Raw genomic sequence first — 20,622 nt, 5'->3', positions numbered from 1 at the left:
CTTATATATTTAGTTACTATTATTAATCAGTGATACATGCAAGAAGTTCTGTGATTCTTTTAGTCTCTAGTTACCTTTCATTCTTTCCTTCATTAATTCAACAAATATTTCCCTAGCACCTATCTTCTATGTGGTGTTGAAAATACAGCTGTAAAGCAGATGGGCACTCTGCTAGAAATTATATTCCAGTGGGGTGGAACACATCAACAAATACTTAAGATTAAATGTAGATAGTACAGTTATGAGGAAAACAAAGTTAAAGTAGTGAAAACATGGATGGTCCCCGAGGGTCAGAGAAAGCTTCTCTCAGAAGGTGACCTTTAAGCTAGCTGAACCACGGGGAAAAGTTCCAGAAAGACAAGAAAGTTGAATGAGAAGGCCCTGAGATAACAGTAAGCTTTGTGATACTCAAGGGAGAGAAAGAGTTCAGCTATGACAGGGACACAGGGAAAGAAGAGAACCAAGGTCAGAGGTGGAGATAGAGGTCTGATCATACCTAAAACTCATGGTAAAATGTTTGGAATCTGTTGTCACTGCAGTGGGGGAGTCTTTAGGAGACTTTAATCAGTGGAGTGATCAGATCGATTTAAACTTTATCTTGAGGGTGCAGAATGGAAGCAGTGGGGGAGGGATGGCAGCAGTAATCCACGTGAAAACTGATGCTGGTTTAGACTGGAGGTGACACCGAGAGGGTCAGATGTGGTCAGATGCATAAAAAGATTTGGGAGCAGAACCTACAGGACTTGCTGATGGACTCAGTACAGAGAGGAGTCAAGGATGAGTCTCATTTTTTAACCCAGGGTATCTAAGTTGATGCTGATGCCAGTAACTGAACTAGAGAGGAAGATGGTGGGAAAATATTGGGGACTGGAGAAGGTAGGAATCAGAAGTTTAAATCAAAACACGTTATGTTTAAGATAAGGCTAAAAGAAGACATGTTAAACATTTAATTCAAAAATATGTGTAGGTGAACACTATGAGAATAATTCAGAGAAGTAAAAATGTTGAGATGATATTTGAAACAAGAGGTGGGTTAGGAGAGAGATTCCATTAATTCAGTCAAGGGGAAAAGATTATTAGAGAAAGGAATTTTAATATTTCAGGTTTCTTGGTTCTGTGTGATGACAAATAAAGAGAGAAGATCATCAAAAGCTACAATATACTGAATGCTTATCAAATGTCAGGAAAAGGCAGAGGATTTTTCAGGTATTATCTCAAATTTGCACAGCAAAGGAAAATATAAACAAAATGAAAGGACAACCCACAGAATGGGAGAAAATATTTGCAAACAATGCAATCAATAAGAGGTTAATCTTCAAAATTTACAAATAGCTTGTGCAGCTCAGTATCAAAAAAAACAAACAACCCAATCAAAACTTTGGCAGAAGATGTAAACAGACATTTCTCCAAAGAAGACATACAAATAGCCAAAAGGCACATGAAAAGATGCTCAACATCGCTAATTATTCAGTTCAGTTCAGTCACTCAGTCGTGTCCGACTCTCTGTGACCCCATGAATCGCAGCACGCCAGGCCTCCCTGTCCATTACCAACTCTCAGAGTTCACTCAGATTCACGTCCATTGAGTCAGTGATGCCATCCAGCCATCTCATCCTCTGTCATCCCCTTCTCCTCCTGCCCTCAATCCCTCCCAGCATCAGAGTCTTTTCCAATGAGTCAACTCTTCACATGAGGTGGCCAAAGTACTGGAGTTTCAGCTTTAGCATCATTCCTTCCAAAGAAATCCCAGGGCTGATCTCCTTCAGAATGGACTGGTTGGATCTCCTTGCAGTCCAAGGGACTCTCAAGAGTCTTCTCCAACACCACAGTGAAATGCAAATCAAAACTACAATGAGGTCTCTCTTCACACCAGTCAGAATGGCCATCATCAAAAAATCTACAAACAATATGCTGAAGAGGATGTGTAGAAAAGGGAGCCCTCCAATGCTGTTGGTGGAAATGTAAATTGGTGTAGCCACTACAGAGAGTAGTCTAGAGGCTCCTTAAAAAACTAAAAATAGGGCTACTAGATGATCCAGCAATCCCACTCCTAAGTATATAGCTGGAGAAAAACATGCTTCAAAAGGATACATGCACCCCAATGTTAACTGAGGCATTGTTTACAATAGCCAAGACATGGAAGAAGCTTAAATGTCCATCAGCAGAGGAATGGATAAAGAAGATGTGGTGTGTATATACACACAATGGGTATTATTCAGTCATTAAAAAGAATGAAATAATGCCCTTTGCAGCAACATAGATGGATCTGGAGATTATACTAAATGAAGTAAGTCAGGCAGAGAAAGACAAATATCATATCACTTTTATGTGAACTCTAAAAATATAACAACCATGTACAAAACAGAAACAGAGTCACAGACTTAGACAACAAACTTACGGTAACCGGAGGGGAAAGGTTGGGGGAGGAATAGGCAGGCCATTTGGAATTGACATGTACATACTGCTATATTTATAATAGCTAATCAACAAAGACCTACTATTGGGTAGGCACAGAGAACCTTTTTTTCTGTAGTATCATAAATGAGAAAAGAATTTGGAAAAGAATAGATACAGGTACATGTGTAACTAAATCACTCTGCTCTACATCTGAAACCAACACAACATTGTTAATCAACTATACTCCAATATAAAAGAAAAATTGAAAACAATAAATAAATAAAAGTGTGACAGTGGAAGAAACAAACAAAAACCATCTAATACATAAATGGAAAATGTTGCTAGACTTAAGTACTTCTAAGTACTTTCCATGTTCTTTCCAATGAATATCTTGCTTATCAGAGCACAGAATGTGGTCATTTGTTCAAGTAGAGTAGAAAGTTACCGATACAGAGTAGATATGTCAAAGAAGCACTGGAACACTATATGAGTGAGTAGTCAATAAGGATACTGAGTTGACTCAGTGAATGTCACCACTGCATAAGCCACTATGTAGATTCTAGGCTCTTGCCAAGCCTGGGCCACCAGTCTTGGCCCAGTTCCTCTCCTTCTCTGGAGCTGGAGTTTATTGTCTTAAAAGTAAAAGTGAAAGTGTTAGTGTCTTGATGACCTCATGGACTGTAGTGGGCCAGGCTCTTCTGTCCATGGAATTCTCTAGGCAAGGCTACTAGAGTGGCCAGACATTCCTTCTCCAGAGGATCTTCCCAACCCAGGGACTGAACCCGTGTCTCCTGCATCGTAGGTGGATCCTTTACTGTCTGAGTCACTAGGGAAGCCATGAATTAAAGATGCTTGCTCCTTGAAAGAAAAGCTATGACAAACCTAGACACAGTACTAAACAGCAGAGACATCACTGCCGACAAAGGTCCATCTAGTCAAAGCTATTATTTTTCCAGTAGTCACATACGAGAGTTGAACCATAAAGGCTGAGTGCCGAAGAATTGATGCTTTTGAAATATGGCACTGGAGAAGAGTCTTGAGAGTCCTTTGGAGTGTAAGGAAAGATAAAACCAGTCAATCCTGGTTCCTAAAGGAAATCAACCCTGAATATTCATTGGAAGGGCTGAAGATGAAGTTTCAATACTTTGGACATCTGATGAGAAGAGCCAACTCAATGGAAAAGACCCTGATGCTGGGAAAGATTGTGGGCAGGAGGAGAAAGGGGCAAGAGAGGATGAGACGGTTGGATGTTATCACCGACTCAATGGACGTGAATCTGAGCAAACTCCAGGATATAGTGAAGGACAGGGAAGCCTGGCATGCTGCAGTCCATGGGGTCACAAAGAGTTGGACATGAGTTAGTGACTGAACAACAACAAAAGTAAAAACTGTTTCCGGGTACACACTGCAAATACAGACCCAACCACAGGCCAATCAAGAGTTCCAGGAATTGGTCCTATTCCTTTAATGATGGTAATATCTGGTATTTAGGAAAATGCCCATACCTTTCTAGAACCTTAAATTCTGGACATTCCTAGGATTGCACCCTCAAGTGACTGCACATATACACACAGGTATACGTGAGAATGTTCTTGACACACTGTGTATCAAAAGAAACTGAAAACATTTCCAATTTCCATCAATTGTACACTGGATAAATAAAATCTGGTATTTTCAAAAAGTAAAACAGTATACCGTAGAGAAAACAAAGTACAGTTATACTCATCATGTGTGCGTGCATACTCAGACACTGTCATGTCCAACTAGTTTCAACCCCTTTAACCACCAGGCTCCTCTGTCCGTGAGATTTTCCAGGCAAAAACACTGGAGTGGATAGCCATTTCCTCCTCCAGGGGATTTTCCTGACCCAGGGATCGAACCTGTATTTCCTGCATTGACAGGTGGATTCTTTACAACTGAGCCAACTGGGAAGCCCCGCCATACCCATCAATAGATGTATCTCAAAATTACAACACACACAAAAAAATAAAATAAGTCATAGGAGAACACATATTAATCCATTTAAGAATATTCAAAAGCAGAAAAACGAAACAAAAACTTTTTTTCTGATACATGTATGGGAGAAAACTTAAAAAGAGTTGGGGAATTATTAACACAAAATTCAGGAAAATGGTTACATATGGAGGAGAAGTGATGTGGGACAAGTGCTCAGCTCTGATCCTCAAGGGGTCTGAACTTCCTACTAATGTTCTAGTTCTAACAGGGTGGTATGAACAGGGGTGGTGTGTTATAACTAGTTTTTAAAGAGTATATGTATGTTTAAATTTGCATATTTGTATGTATGACTGTTCACAATAAAAAGTACTTCTTTATTATTGTGATGAACCATGTGACAGGTATATGTTGAGTGTAAGTTTCTAACTAAACATATGTTATTCCTTTCTATATTAAGCCTGGGGATTGCTGTCAAAGATATGTGACAGAAAGTAATCAGAACAGGTTATTGAGTGCCTTAGTGAAAAGGGGCTAAATTATCTGGTTATCCATCCAGCTGCCTATTCATCCATCCATCCATCCATCACCCATCCATCTGTCTATAGTGGCAAACAGTACATAGCATTGTACAAACTGACAAATGTTAACAACTGCTGAAGCTAAGTGAAGACAGAAATTTGAATAATTTTATTACAAAAAGAACTTAAAGGATGGAAATTCCCCGATGGTCCAGTGGTTAGGACTCCATGTGTTTACGGCCAAGCATGTGGCCAGGGAAGGAAGATCCCATAAGCTGAGTGGTGCAGCCAAAATAAATAAAATAAAAACATCTTTGTATATTAAAAAAAAAAAAAAACTTGAAGGAAAAAAATATGCATTTCTGGACTCCAAAAGTGAGGTAGAACCTCTGGGGTCTGGGCCTGGAAATCTGTACTTTTAACACAAGACAGGTGAAACCCTTGACCAGGCATGTTTGAGTAGTTACAGTATAAAGAAAAATAACAGTTCTCAACCACACCAGGCATAAATTAGCATTTAAATGCGATTTGAGTGATTGAAAAACAGCTTGAAAAAATATAACATTTTTTGAAAAAAATTTTAAATCTATAAAAATGTTTTTTTAAAGTAATGGATATCAATGAATTTAAAGTAAAGTATACCTATACATTGCCTCAGAAGCTGCAGCTACTCATGGGATTTACCTCCTCCCTCCTTTGAGCCACTGGTTTCTTTTTTCACCACTATACATTCTCTCCCCTTTCGTGTAAACTTTATAATATGGTTTTTATCAAGAATGTTATATAAGGCAGGATAATGTCCAACTGGTACAATCAGGAATGTTGCTAACTTAATCTTCTCTTAAAATTCACTGAATTGTTTCAGATTTCTCACTCAGCAAGGCAAAAAAGTGCCGTAAGTTGAAGAAAGGCTGACTTTTGGCTTTCTATCAAATGGAAATCAGAAGACTGAGCTGTGTCTCCATAATAGGCTAGCATTACACGGTCCACAGATCTCTTAATTGTAGAGGCTTTGGCATTTTCAAGGCTGAGGTTACTTAGAAGGAAATTGAAGCCAAGTGAAATGTAATTAAGAGGGAAAAGAGACACGGACATGGTAGGATGAGGTTGGGGAAGCTGGTTTGCGGCTGTGTAAGGCAGCCCTGATATCCTAAACGGCATCTCACAGCAAAGAGCACTTTCCTGAATACTGCTTGCTGTGACAAACACTGCAGCTGTTTTATATTCTCACTCTGCAATTTCGCCTTTGTACACAGTGACATACTAGCAAAGTTCAATAAAACCACAAGCCCTAGAGCCATACCAGGGATATTTGAAACTTCAATCACACAACTGAAAAATGACCAGCCGCTCTTCACAGTTGAATATTTACCAGAATGGCTTCCCAGGTGGCACAGGGATAAAGAATCCACCTGCCAATGCAAGATACACCAGTTCGATCCCTGGGGCGGGAAGATCCCCTGGAAGAGGAAATGGGAACCCATTCCAGTATTTTTGACTGGAGAATCTCAGGGAGAGAGGAGCCTGGCGGGCTACTATTTATGAAGTCACAGAGTAGGACATGACTGAGCAACTAAACAATTTACTAGAATCTGTCATAGTCTCTTGGCAAGAGAGACTCTGGCCACATGAGAATCTTGCAGTTCTTTAGGCACAAGGCTTGGAAACCTGCATATGAAATCTAAAACCTTGGGCTCTGCCTGCCTCCAGTGCCTTCCGCTGTGAGAAGAGAGAAGAGAAAGCAAGAGGTCCCTGTCTACACAATTTCTGAGTAGTCTGAAATTTCTGTCTATTCAGTTTCTGAGAAGCGGCAGGAAATACAGCCAGATCTTGCAAAGTCCTAGTCCATCTATCACAGTCCCCTTGTTGTTGTTTAGTCACTAAGTCATGTCTGACTCTTTGTGATCTCATGGACTGTAACTTGCTAGGCTCCTCTGTCCATGGGATTTCCCAGGCAAGAATACTGCAGTGGGTTGCCATTTCCTTCTCCGAGGGATCTTCCCTACCCAGGTATCGAACATGCATCTCCTGCATAGGCAGGTGGGTTCTTTACTGCTAAGCCACCTAGGAAGCCATCACAGTCCCCTATTTGGGTTTAATATATAACCTTTAGGGGTGATATCCTTTGCACACAAGATAGGATACTTGGAGGAGGGTAGTATAAGCCTGGGTAGCTGGTAAACTGTGTATGCCAGCACATTTCACACAGTATGGATAGTGGTTCAGACAGATCAATCCCAGACAGACAGATAGCTCTGTGACCTTCAGTGACCTTTCTGTTTCTCAGTCCTCCTGTGTGTCATGGACATGATGACAGTTGGATCCACCATACAAACTGTTGTGAAGACTAATCAAGGTTACATTCGGATAGCACTTAACACAGTGCCTGGCACAGAGCAAATCATGGACAAGTATGCACTTCACTAGGTAAAATTAACTAACTGGTAAAGAGACCAAGAATATATGTCTGTATTAAAATGTAGTTTAAAAAAATGCTGTCTCTCATTCAGTCATTTATCATGTATTACCCAGCATCCATGTGTAAGACTTTATGCTGGGTTTTAGGCTGACACCAAAAATTCCCATCTCCTACCATCAGAGATTAAAGTTTTGAGATAGGTTGGAAACTGGAACCCTCATCTCCTTGAGCAACAGAATACAAACAAACTATAAGGGACTGAAAATAACTACACGCCTGCAGAGTGGGGCAGTTATGAACAATAAGATCCAAAAGATCACAAACCAAGTACCTTTTCTGAAGCACCTAGGGCCAAAGAAGAGTACTGTGCATGGTCCCTGCACACAGCACCACAGAGGGGTGGGCACACCACCTAAGCTGTGCCTCCTCTCCACTCACTGATCTGTCCCTGCCCTCAGCCCATTTAAGAAACCAGCCCCCCTCCTTGGGGAACCAGCAAGGCCACCTGTGTCTTGTTCTCGCTCCCATGTGCTGCAGCATGAACCCCAATAAACCTTGCCTGAATTTCTTGTCTGGTCTATTAACAATTTGTATTGATTAAACAGTCCAAGAGGTTAACTGGGGCCAGTAGCCATTTTACCAGATATGATTTCATGAGCTTTGCTTGTAAGGAGTTTCAAATTGGAAAGAACTAGGAGAAAGAAAGTGGGGATATTGCTGGAGAGTTCTGTATTTGTCACTAAAATAATGACAAATGAGTAGAACACAGTTTAAGTGTCTGCCGGATTTGCTTCTAGTTTAGGACAGTAACATTATGTTATATTATTAAGATAAATGGATTTATTTAGTAATAGACTTTTAAAAGAGCAGAAAATTAAAACTATATTAAAGATATCACGTCTTTGTCACTTATTTCAGAAATACTGTGGATATTTGTTTAAATGTTTGGTACCAATGACTGTACCTTAATTTGTTCAAACTATTCCATTTTTATTGTTTATGCTTTTTTGGTATTATGATCAGTGCTATAAAATTTTTACTTACATAAATATTTGTACATTATCTCTGGCCATTCCCTAACAGTAAAACTATGTAAGAAGGATTCATGTTCTATAGGTGAATGTTTTTTTACAGTTTAGGGAATATTTTGTTATTTTCTTTCTAACAAGTATTCTTCAGTTTAAACCTAAATCATAGCTAAGTGACCATCTCAATATTAAATACTATCTTCCTTTAAACTTTGCCCATACACTATAGAAAATTTTCTTTTGTATTACCTTCCCAGAGAATAGAATTCTTAATTCCTTAAATATTAAAAATAGTAATATGCTCCTTTGAAAGAGAGTTTAACTGATAAGATGGCTTAATAGATTTTAAAGAATCACTAATGAAAAAGTAGAGTTGGACTGTGAAGAAAGCTGAGCACCGAAGAATTGATGCTTTTGAACTGTAGTGTTGGAGAAGACTCCTGCGAGTCCCTTGGACTGCAAGGAGATCCAACCAATCCATTCTAAAGGAGATCAGTCCTGGGTGTTCTTTGAGGGACTGATGCTGAAGCTGAAGCTCCAATACTTTGGCCACCTCATGCAAAGAGTTGACTCATTGGAAAAGACTCTGATGCTGTGAGGGGTTGGGGGCAGGAGGAGAAGGGGACGACAGAGGATGAGATGGCTGGATGGCTACACTGACTGGATGGACATGAGTTTGAGTGAACTCTGGGAGTTGGTGATGGACAGGGAGGACTGGCGTGCTGCAATTCATGGGGTCACAAAGAGTCAGACATGACTGAGCGACTGAACTGAATGCAAAAGTATTACAAAATAGTAGGTACTCATGAACTTTTACTTATATTCAAAAGAATTGCTGATGCTTCCTTTTATAAGTAACCCTTTAAATATTTATTGCTCCTGAGCCACTGGGGAAGATCCCACATCATATTAAACTTCTATTAATTTATTCAAACAAAGCAAAATAAAAACAAGTGTAAATTTGATGGCTGCCTAGCGAAACAGCCCCATATTGGAGGTTTAATAGCAACAGATGCACTGTCTCTGATTTAGCTTGCCTGTGGATTCCGGATTCAATATTGTAATAGCTGGGTAACTACTTTTTTGAAAGAAAGAAAATCTAAACACACGTGTTTAGGGGTAGCCTCCTTGAAATCACTGCTGAAAACAAATTAGTTCAAATTATACTTGACAGAGGCATCCAGAAATATGGCCTCTGATCCACCCCAAATTGTATACATTTAGGGTTTAACTAGATTCTTGCAGTAAATTCAATAGATGTATTATGTGTTCTTCTGCTCTTTTTTTTTTTTTTTTTTACATTTCTTAACTTTATATTGATGGGTAAAAAGGACTGGAGACCCCAAAACTGATCATTATTTTTGTAGCCAATATATCAAATCAGATCACCCATTATCATTGATCTCTATCTTTAACTTATATTCAAAAAAATACTTTAAAAACATCTTCATAGGAAGTTTACAAATAAATATTATTTTCATAGAAAGCTTTATAGAAGAGATACTAAAATAGAGGTGAAAACTTGTGGCCCAGAGAAGTTATTCAAAAGGCTCTTCTCCGGGCTTCCCTGGGGGCTTGGTGGTAAAGAATCACTTGCCGATCCAGGAGACACGATTTCAATCCCAGGTCCAGAAGATCCAACATGCCACAGAGCAACTAAGCACAAGTGATACAACTTCTGAGCCTGTGCTCTAGAGCCCAGGAGGCAAAACTACAGAGCCCGCATGCTGCAACTGCTGAAGCCAGAGAGCCCTAGAGCGCATGGGCCCGTGCTCGGCAACAGAAGTCACTATAATGAGAAGCCTGTGGACCATGGTGAGTGTAGTCCCAGTCCCCGAAACTAAAGAAGAGCCATGAAGCAATGAAGACCCAGCACAGCCAAAAATAAATAAATAAACTTCTTTTTTTTCTTTTAAAGGGGTATTCTCCAAGGCCTTTCACTTTTTTTCTTTGTGTCTTCCCTGGTACCTCAGTCTGTAAAGAGTCTACCTGCAACTTCAGTGACCTGGAGTCAATCTCTGGGTTGGGAAGATCCCCTGGAGAAGAAAATGGCAACCCACGACAGTATTCTTGCCTTGAGAGTTCCATGAACAGAGGAGTCTCATAGGCTACAGTCCATGGGGTCATAAAGAGTCGGACACAATTAAGTAACTAACACTTTCACTTTTCTCCAACACTGTACAGTTAGTAAGAAGTTCAGGCAGAATCAGACTGGCAACCCAGTTCCCGAGGCTAGACCATGTTACTATTTTGCCCGAGCCTTTCTTTTACCCAGTGCAGCTGCCTGCTTTTCCTTCACACCAAAACTCTTCAATATTTATTTTTGAGGTGGGACAGAGCTGAACGTAGAACCATACAGCTGACTCTGAACAATGAGGACTCAAGGTGCCAACCCTCAGCAGTCCAAAATCTACCTATAACTTTATAGTTTGTCCTTTTGTCCCTGGTTCATTTTTGTCCTCGGATTCAATTAATGTCCAATCATGCAGTACTAAAGTTCTTATTTAGTGAAAAAATTCTGCGTGTAAGTGGATCCTTGCTGTTCAAACCTGTGTTTTTTAAGGGTCAACTGTATGTACTATTCAATGAGCTTTTTGTTTCTGTAAGGTACAGCATTCTGGTGACAGACAATAAAATCATAAAGCAGAAACAACTAATTCAGATATGCTTACTCTTCCAAATATAAAATTCGTTTTAATTGGGTGGGTCTGGCTTTTGAAATGTTTTTACAGTAATGGTGATACATTTATATTAATCTCTTTTGGCTCAGAGAAAGTTTTGTGGATTATACAGACTAATTCATTTGTAATGTTACCATGGATAATAAAAATGTTCACTGTAAATTTTAAACTGAGTCAGTTTATGTATTTTAGTAAATGGAATGAGGTAGGTGAAGAATTCATTTTACAAAAAAATTCTGCAGCAAGATTTCTTGCGATGTAAATAGAGCTCAGGAAGAAGATGAGCTTCCCATGTGGTGCGGGGATGAAGAATCCACTTGCCAAGCTGGAGATGCACGTTCCATTCCTGGGTTGGGAAGATTCCCTGGAGAAAGGAATGGCTACCTGCTCCAGTATTCTGCCTGGGAAATCCCATGGATAGAGGAGCCTGGCAGGTTACAGTCCATGGTGTCGCAAGGAGTCAGACACGACTGAGCAGAGACAGATCCTGGACCATGAAGGATTACAGGATATATGCACTTTACACATCAGTTTCTCTCGGGAAAAAAAGGAGGTTGCATATTCTAAAATTTCCTTTCTTTAAAATCTTTCTGATTGTTAGTTGACTCACATGGAGATAGCTCCCCTAAATTTTTACATTTTGGTCACTTTTGTATTGTCTATAGTATTACAGTTTTGTGCTCATCATATAAATTACAAATGTAATTCTCTTGACCACATACTATTTCTACAACCTCATATGTAGTGATAACTATGTTCAATTATTTATATATACTAAATATGTATTTTACATACCAAACACATGACATATAAACTGTTTACCTGTTATACACATATCTATATATGTAAATATGTCCCCAGGTAAGCCTAGGTAAACAAGTCATATTTCTAAATTCTCAAGCAAATAACTATTTTTACACTTCAATTTAAACATATCTTGTATGTGTGCTTAAGTTGCTCAGTCATGTCTGACTCTCTGCGACCCCATGGACTGTAATCTGCGGGCTCCTTTGTCCATGGGGATTCTCCAGGCAAGATTACTGGGGTGGGTAGCCATTCCATTTTCCAGGGGATCTTCCCTACCCAGGGATTAAACCCAGGTCTCCTGCATTGCAGGTGGAGTCTTTACCGACTGAGCCAGAAGGGTAAAAATATCTTGAATGAGGCCAAACAGAAAATCAGATTTTTAAGTGAAAATTTTTAATATTTTTTAGAGGATATTTAAAATATTTTTTAAGAAGTAGTATGCTATTGAAAGTTAATTAATCCCCCAAATGAACTAATATACATAAAATAGTGTCACTGGGTTTCAATTTTAGATAACAACTACTAATTATCTATGAGATTTTAGGAACTTTGCATACATTGCTTGAGATGGATTGTAATTTTCATTACATAGGTAAAGAAACAGAAGCCCTTGAGTTTAAATAATCAATTAAGGTCACAGTTCTATAAACTGGGCAAAGGGTTGTTCAAAACCATCATCAAAGGCCAGGTTAGTATTCTAAATGGACTGAAAATTACTTTCTGCAACTCACTGATCTCTCCAGCTCTCCCCACTATTACTGTGCCCGCCCTCTAAAATGAAAACAGGCTCCTCTATTGAGCTCCCTTTCAACTTCCCTTTTGTAAGGTTTTTGAAATATGTATATAATTAGGAGAGAAATGATCCATGAACTCAGAGGAAGAAAATTCTTCAGAGGTCACATATTCCAGTTCTGGGTTAGATTCAGTAAACATACACCACCGAATGCACTTAATTTAGACAGAATGATTGGGCATTCAGGGTCCTTAAAATTAAACAGTAGCAAGAGCCTGGGAGAAGAAGAGCATAACAGGAAACGCTCTCCAACCAGAATCAGTTTCCTAATTTTTCTCTGGTATTCCTGATGTAATACTATTTCAACACAGCCTGACACACAGTAGCAGCTGCCAAGTGGACAGAGTCCAGGGAAGTCCTGCCATCTGGCTAGAGCAGAAGGAAAGAGGAATCCCTACAGCTCAGTAAGAGTTACAGAATTCCCCAATATTTTCTCATTTTCTCGTTCCCTCATGTTGGGGGTGAAAATACATTTTTTAAGTAAAGGAATTAAACATCACTTCTACTGTAAATATTTAATTATTCAAGTACAGAAACATATATTTATGTACCTATTATAAACAACTAAGAAAATGATGCCCTGAAGCAGGGACACAATCAAATGTGCAAATGTTTTACTTCTTTTCCACTGGGAAAACTTCTTCTAACACCTTTATAAGTACATAAACTTCCAACATTAAAATAACTCAAAAACAACTGAGAAATTACATTTGAAATGAAAATTAACACCTTCTGTAGACAAACCTAAAGAGGATATTTTGGGTAGATTTTTAAATTGGATCAAGTTGTTAAAGATATTTTTAAATAAATAAATATTTTTAGATTATGACATTAAATCAAGTGTCTTTTTAAAAATTTTTGTTACAATACTATTCAAGGGTACTTAGCAGAAACTTTCAAAAGGATTAAGAGGATATGCAATGTTTCTACAAGGATTTTCCAAATATTAACTCATCAGTTGATGTCACTACTTTCAAAATGAATGTAGATATATCTTTGTCTTAAACACTCCACTCTTATCAAGAATATTTAAGAAAGTCAAATTTGCTACATATATTACCTAAATAATATAACAGTTTGTTCTCATGAGTGTAAAATTACAAAATATTCATCATGTCAAAATTGAAGAAAAACTGTGCAAATATTTCACAGAACTTGTGACATACAGAACATCCCCAGACAAGAATGAAGGTATACCTGTATAAAAGTTGGAACAAATTGATTTCCAAAGTTTCTTCTCGCACAGAAGTCCTGCACCTCAGCAATCAAATATGACGATTTTCAAAGAGGATGTGGATAATTATATAAACAAAATTTGGAACTATTCAAAATATGACTTAGGATGAGCTGATGCTGCTGGTTCACTCTGACAATCACTAATTTTAGAAGACTTTTTAACAAAGTTTATGAGGTTTGAAACCATTTTCCAAGTGGTTTTGACATATCCTCTACTGCCCCCTCTCCCGCTGACACACGACCCCTCAAATTCAGATCTATATGTGTCCATCCTTCACTCAAAAACAGCCCACTTCTAAAAGAATCATTATCTTAATAAATTCAATTAAACCTTCAGTTTACCAATACAATACCTATTTTCCCCCCTTAAACCTCATTTGTAAACCCAAGTAAATTTCCTCTAAAGGTAAAGAGAAATGCAAAATATTGTTGTAGGATTTTAAGTGATACATTCTCATTCTCACAAAAGTAGTACAGAATGAAAGAGTAGTAACTGTAAACTACATAAATATCCAGCACAATAATTAAGAAGACACATTACAGTGAAACATTATAAAGTCACATTTCTTTAAAGAATATGGTCAGAAATAATTTATAAAATAATCAAAATGCTTATAATAATCTGCATATAATTATAATATGGATACTTTTGTCTTAAAGTATTTAAGATCTAGAGATGCTAAAATACAAATATTTCCTTTAAAAATTTTTTTTCTATAAGAAATGTATAACAGAATTTATAATCTGAAATGAAAAACAATAAAGAGAAACAGAACTGACAATCTACCCTCTTAAAGTGATTTTAACTAAAAAGAACTCAGGTTCACCAAAGATGAAAAGTTTACACATACTTTCAAGCACAGTACTCTATAGATTTGAAACCAAAGTCTTGGCTCCTGTGGTGTACTGAGATGATTAGTTTTATGTGTTTCTTGATTACAAGGGGACTGGATAGTTGAGTGGGTTCAGTATGAATAAAGTCTGGTGATTGTGAAGAATTCAGTCATTCCTATTCCACACTTGGGCAACTTAATAGGTTGCTGTTACATGCACTGGAATGAAGAAACAATCTTACTCAAAAAGCAATTACAGAGGCCTGCACTAACAAGATAAACTTAGGTCTGTTATTTTGAAATAAAATACACAATTTAAGTGTACAGAGATACATGGAATCTAGAACATGGAATAAATAATTATATATTTGCATGAAATCAGTCATAAAATAGTAAACAGTTATTTATCTTTATTATGAAAATATTGGCAAAATCTAATAAATGTATATTAAGTTTTATACTTTATACATTTTTCTCATTTTAGTCTCATCATGGTTCCTTCCAAACAAAAAGTCTATGACCGGATATTTCCTTCATTTTAGGAAGAAGTTGGTTATGTGGCTTTATTTTAAAACAAAAGAATTTGATTAAATGGGAGCAAACTGATAGTCACAGTTGATACATAACTTTTACCAAACATATTAGTTTAACTTTTTAAAAGAGAATATCAAGCTTCTTTATTTTAATTTTCAGAGGAGGCATGTTTCTGTTACTTGGAGTATAAGAACTAGCAGAAGAGTAACATAATCATGATGTTTTAGGAAACATGACCATGCCAATCATGATATCTGAAAGATTACCAGAAAATATATTATTGTGTCATTTTTTGGTTAGTCTTCCAGTGTCAAACTGTAACAAAACAGGATATCATAGGACCTACAATAAAAACCATACTAAGAAATCTTACATGTACAAAAATAGCCATTTAAATATATTATCAGCAAAAGTACATATACTTATATCACAAAAAGGATCCCTCCTACCTATACCCCATTTCTTATTTCATGTCTTCCAAGAGATTTTCTAAGCAAACACAAATATGTGTGTGTGTGCGTGTGTGTGTGTGTGTGTGTGTGCTTTAGTCGCTCAATTGTGTCCAACTCTGTGATTCCACGGACTGTAGCAAAGGTCCATCTAGTTAAGGCTGTGGTTTTTCCAGTGGTCATGTATGGATGTGAGAGTTGGACTGTGAACAACGCTGAGCACCGAAGAACTGGTGCTTTTGAACTGTGGTGTTGGAGAAGACTCTTGGACTGCAAGGAAATCCAACCAGTCCATTCTGAAGGAAATCAGTCCTGGGTGTTCTTTGGAAGGAATGATGCTAAAGCTGAAACTCCAATACTTTGGCCACCTCATGTGAAGAGTTGACTCATTGGAAAAGACTGACGCTGGGAGGGATTGGGGTCAGGAGAAGGGGACGACAGAGGATGAGATGGCTGGATGGCATCACCGACTCGATGGATGTGAGTCTGAGTGAACTCCGGGAGTTGGTGATGGATAGGGAGGCCTGGCGTGCTGCGATTCATGGGGTTGCAAAGAGTCGGACATGACTGAGCAACTGGACTGAACTGAACTGGACTGTAGCCTACCAGGCTTCTCTGTCCATGGAATTCTTCACACAAGAATATTGGAGTAGGTTGCCATTCCCTTATCCAGGGGATCTTCCTGACCCAGGGATAGAACCTGAGTCTTCTGCATTGCAGGCAGATTTTCTACTATCTGTTACCTTCTAATACAAATGGCAGTTTCCTATATACTGTTTTTTATTTTGCTTTTTATTAAAATATCTTGACGTTGATTACACTTCAGTTCATATAACCTTATTTTTTTTAAATGACTACACCACAGTTCAACAAGCTACTTGATGAAAATTTAAACTGTTCCCAATTGTATGACATTACAAACAATGCTGAAATAAATTTACATATACTTCTCTGTGTATTTGTGTATTAAATGCTTGGAAGCAGAATTGCCTGTCTAAAGTTTTGCGCATTTTTGATATTACTGTAAAACTCTTCTCCATGAATCTGAATCAGCTCACAAACTGACAAAATTGTGTTACATTCCTAACACTATGTTTTATCAAAAGTTTTGTCATTACAAACTGAAAGGTGAAATATTTCAGGTTTATTTTCCATATCTCAAACAGTTTTTATTATTTGCTTAAAAGTCACTTCTGTGACTTTTCAGTTACACTTCTGTGAACTGCCTGTCATGTGTCCATTTTACTGTTTGCTAGTTTTTTAAAATTATTTTCATGTTATTTATCTGAATAATATTAAAACTTTAAGAATATTGTTATTAATTTTTAGTATATTTTTGCCATACATTTTTTGACTAAAATGTCAAAAAAAATTAGACTACTACAAAAATGAAGTTTAATTTTAAATACTTTCCTTTTTAAAGGACAGTGTCTCTCTTCCTGAAGAACGAGTACTATAAAAGTGATTTAAGGATAATGCTACTTTAATATAAAAGTGTATGAAAATTAACTATGTTTTCTGTTTATGAAAATATTAACAGGCTGTGAAATGCCTCAGGCAAAACTTTTCAACTTTTCAATTGTGTGCCTATAGGAAATCATAGCAATCAATACTAAGGAACCAGATAAAGGAAGGAATTTTCAAAGAAAGAACCTGAAAGAGAACATTCAAAAAGAAAGCAAATAGAGCAAAGAAAAAGAAAAGCTTTGTGATAGAAAATATATTTCTTCTACACTGAATGACAACTAACACATCCATAAAGGAATTATATACATAAATTACCATTTATGCCCTCAGGAGGACCCTTACTATTATTTTATTTTTCCTATTGTAATATTACTTTTCATTATAAACATGCATATATTACAGAACTATGTAACAGAACATGAATATACATATAATACATTCATCCTCAGAGCTATCGCAGGTTCAATTTCAGACCATGATAAAGCACACATATATATAATAAACATACAGACATACACAAATATTTACACATACTGTGTTTCAACTTGTTTCTGTTTGCGTTTCAACTTATAATATACTTTGGACATATTTTCACTTTAGAACACTTAGAACTAACAAATATTTTAAACTATTACTATCCATTGTAGATGTACAATAAATTATATAACTAAATTCCAATCAATGGTTACAAAACTATGCCCAAATTTTCTACTAACAACAATCCTACTGTGACCACCTTTGACACACATATTTACTTGCACACTTAGGAAGGAGCATGATGAATTTTAGTAAGTGAATGAATATTTGAAAATTTTGTTAAAAATAAAAAGTTTTATCAATACATTTCCACTAAGAGTATATTTCTCTCATCACATTATCAGAGAATTATCACACTTTCAAAATCTATGAAACAGGCAAAACACTATCTTACTCTGCATTTTCCTGTTAACAGAGCTGAGGGTCTTTCTGCCACTTGTCATTTGTGTTTCTCTTACTTGGAACTGACATTCTTTATTCTCAGATGGTAAAGAATCTGCCTGCAATGCAGGAAACCTGTGTTCCATCCCTGGGTCCAGAAGATCCTCTGGAGAAGGGCATGGCAATCCACTCCAGTATTCTTGCCTGGAGAATTCCATGGAGAGAGGAGCTTGGCAGACTACAGTCCATGGGTCGCAAAGAATCGGACACCACTGAGCAAGTTAACACTTTCCATTCTCAAATTGTTTAATCCTCAGTCCTTAATGAGAGTTCTAGGTATATTAGAAAATTAGCTCTTTTTCTATTAACAATTGCCATTTGTATATATATACATATTTTTTCTTGCAAATGTTAAGAATCATGTCCCTACATGGGCTTTAGGTTTTTCTATCAATCTCAAAAATGCTTTCCCACATGCGACACTCACAAATACTCATTCAGCTTTTCTAGGTTTCATATATTTAAGACTTAAATTGTTTAAATCATCTACATTTCATTGGTATGTTAAAAGTGAGGGAAAGTTCAAGTTTTATTATTAGGTTACCCAAATAAATATGTAATTATCCTACATGATCAATTAAATGTTATTTCTTCTCCATTCCCTGACTTTAGAAGTATGCTTATCAAATGTAAGCTTTCCTTTTACTCTTGTATGTCTCTTCAGTTTCCTTCTTTGGTAGATCTATTCCCTATTCTATGGCCTTTAAATCATTATAGCTTTATAATACCTTTTATTTTATAGTAAAAATCCCCATTCACATATGTACACTTTCCTTGGAATTGAAATCTTTCTGGCATGTAGTTGTTTTTTCACTTGAGTTGAACAGTTGTTTTGAAATCAATCCTCCCCCCCCCCCCCAATTGGCTATGATGCTGTTTAATTTATATGTTCTTTCAGAGAAATTATATCTTTAGAACAATGTGTTTTACTATATTTTCACCTATACATTCTCACATAACATATTTTCATCTGTCTCTAGGGCTTTATGCCTCTTTAAAAATACATTTTCCAAGTTATTTCATGCCAAATTAAATGGCTTATTTTGTTTTAATCTATATTCTAGTTTAGATATCTAATATCTATTGAAAATTTAAAATTGCAGTTAGATGCAATTAGACACTTCATTAAATTCTTTTTTATGAGATTTTAGGTTGCTTTCAAGGTACACAATTGCATTATGTGTAAAAAGGGCTAATTTTGTGTCTTTTCTAATGAGAATGTTAATGTGTCCTCCTGCCTACCTCACTGGCCTACACTACAACGTCAAAGGATATGATCATGACCATTCTTTGCTTTTCCAAATTTCCTGGAAATGATGCTAGTGTTCCAAGTTTTCCCACGATAGGTTTATTGAGGTAGATAGATGGAGGTTATCCTTCTACTCCTAATGTAGTCACACCCAAGAAAAAAATACTAAAGATTTACCCTATAAGAAGGTGGGAAAACCTTACTGCATAGTATCTTCATCTTTGTACTAGTTTGAGTGGATACCTACTAAACATGCAACAAAAAAGTAAAAACTAAATTGTAGATCCTAAGAGAAGATAAGACCAGAAAAACAAATGAAAGGAAACTCTTCAGTCTTGAAATAAAAACGTTTTATTCTGTAGAAACTAAGCAACTGCTCCCTGAAACCCTGCAAGCCCCCGGCAGTTTGAAGTGAAGTTGCTCAGCTGTTTGACTCTTTGTGAGCCCATGGACTGTAGCCTGCCAGTTCGCTGCTGCTAAGTCGCTTCGGTCGTGTCCGACTCTGTGCGACCCCATAGACGGCAGCCCACCAGGCCCCTCTGTCCCTGGGATTCTCCAGGGAAGAATACTGGAGTGGGTTGCCATTTCCTTCTTCACCAGTTTACCTGAATGTAAAAGTGATGGGTTCTCCCGTCCCTCTGCCAGAAAAGCACGTCCAGAAGTGACCGCAAACCCTTTTACCTGCGAGTTAACCTGACCTGGGTCCCCAGCACTGTGCGGAGGCTGGAGGGGCAGCCCGAGACCCCAGCGGAGCCCAGTCCCTCGCAGGAGACGCGGGAAAAGGGCGCAGCGAGGCGGGGCAACACAGCCGGTCTCCCGGGGCCGCTTCTGCGCAGGAGGGACGGTCTCCCCAACAGAGCCTCTGTCCCAAGGCCACGGCCGCCGACTTCAGACCCGGGGGACGGGGGACACCGACCCCCACCCAGCGCCGGAGACGGCTCCCTCCCGACAGCCCAAAACTTCGGAAACCGCCTGAGGATGCGGCGCGGGGCGCATCGAGCCCAGGACGCCGCGCGCCCTCGAGTCCGCTGGCCTCGAACCTCTGCTCTGGGCGCCCGCGACCCCGCTCTCCGCCCGCCCAGCCCCACTCACCGCCCGGCCGGCCGTCCGCTCGGCATCCGGGACGCCGGGCCCAGGGTCTGATGTTATCCGCGGAGGAAGACTAAGGGGCGGGTTGGAAAAAGGGGGAAGGAAGAGAAGGAGTTTGAAATGAAAACCCAACGAGTCCCGTGGGGGAGGGGCGCGGGCCGGGGGCGGGGTCCGAGCAGGGACCCTCCC

At 38.2% G+C, this 20,622-nt stretch overlaps 1 protein-coding gene across 4 annotated transcripts in view; it reads right to left on the bottom strand.

The window, feature by feature from the left end:
• Nucleotides 1-20,586, bottom strand: part of PLSCR4 (phospholipid scramblase 4) — a 42,180-nt gene extending 21,594 nt beyond the window's left edge. For 2 of the 4 annotated variants that reach the window (XM_004003278.6, XM_060405567.1), the window contains exon 1: nt 20,437-20,586. The gene's annotated coding sequence lies outside the window, so the exon portion shown is untranslated. Of the gene's footprint in view, nt 1-74 lie in introns of all 4 variants that reach the window. The other 2 variants (XM_060405560.1, XM_060405565.1) reach the window with 2 other exon arrangements.
• Nucleotides 20,587-20,622: the final 36 nt, after the last annotated feature.

This window comes from Ovis aries, chromosome 1 (genome assembly GCF_016772045.2).
Source record: "Ovis aries strain OAR_USU_Benz2616 breed Rambouillet chromosome 1, ARS-UI_Ramb_v3.0, whole genome shotgun sequence".
Classification (NCBI taxonomy): domain Eukaryota; kingdom Metazoa; phylum Chordata; class Mammalia; order Artiodactyla; family Bovidae; genus Ovis; species Ovis aries.
Note: the sequence above shows the minus strand (reverse complement) of the source record. Positions and strands in the feature narration are given on the sequence as shown.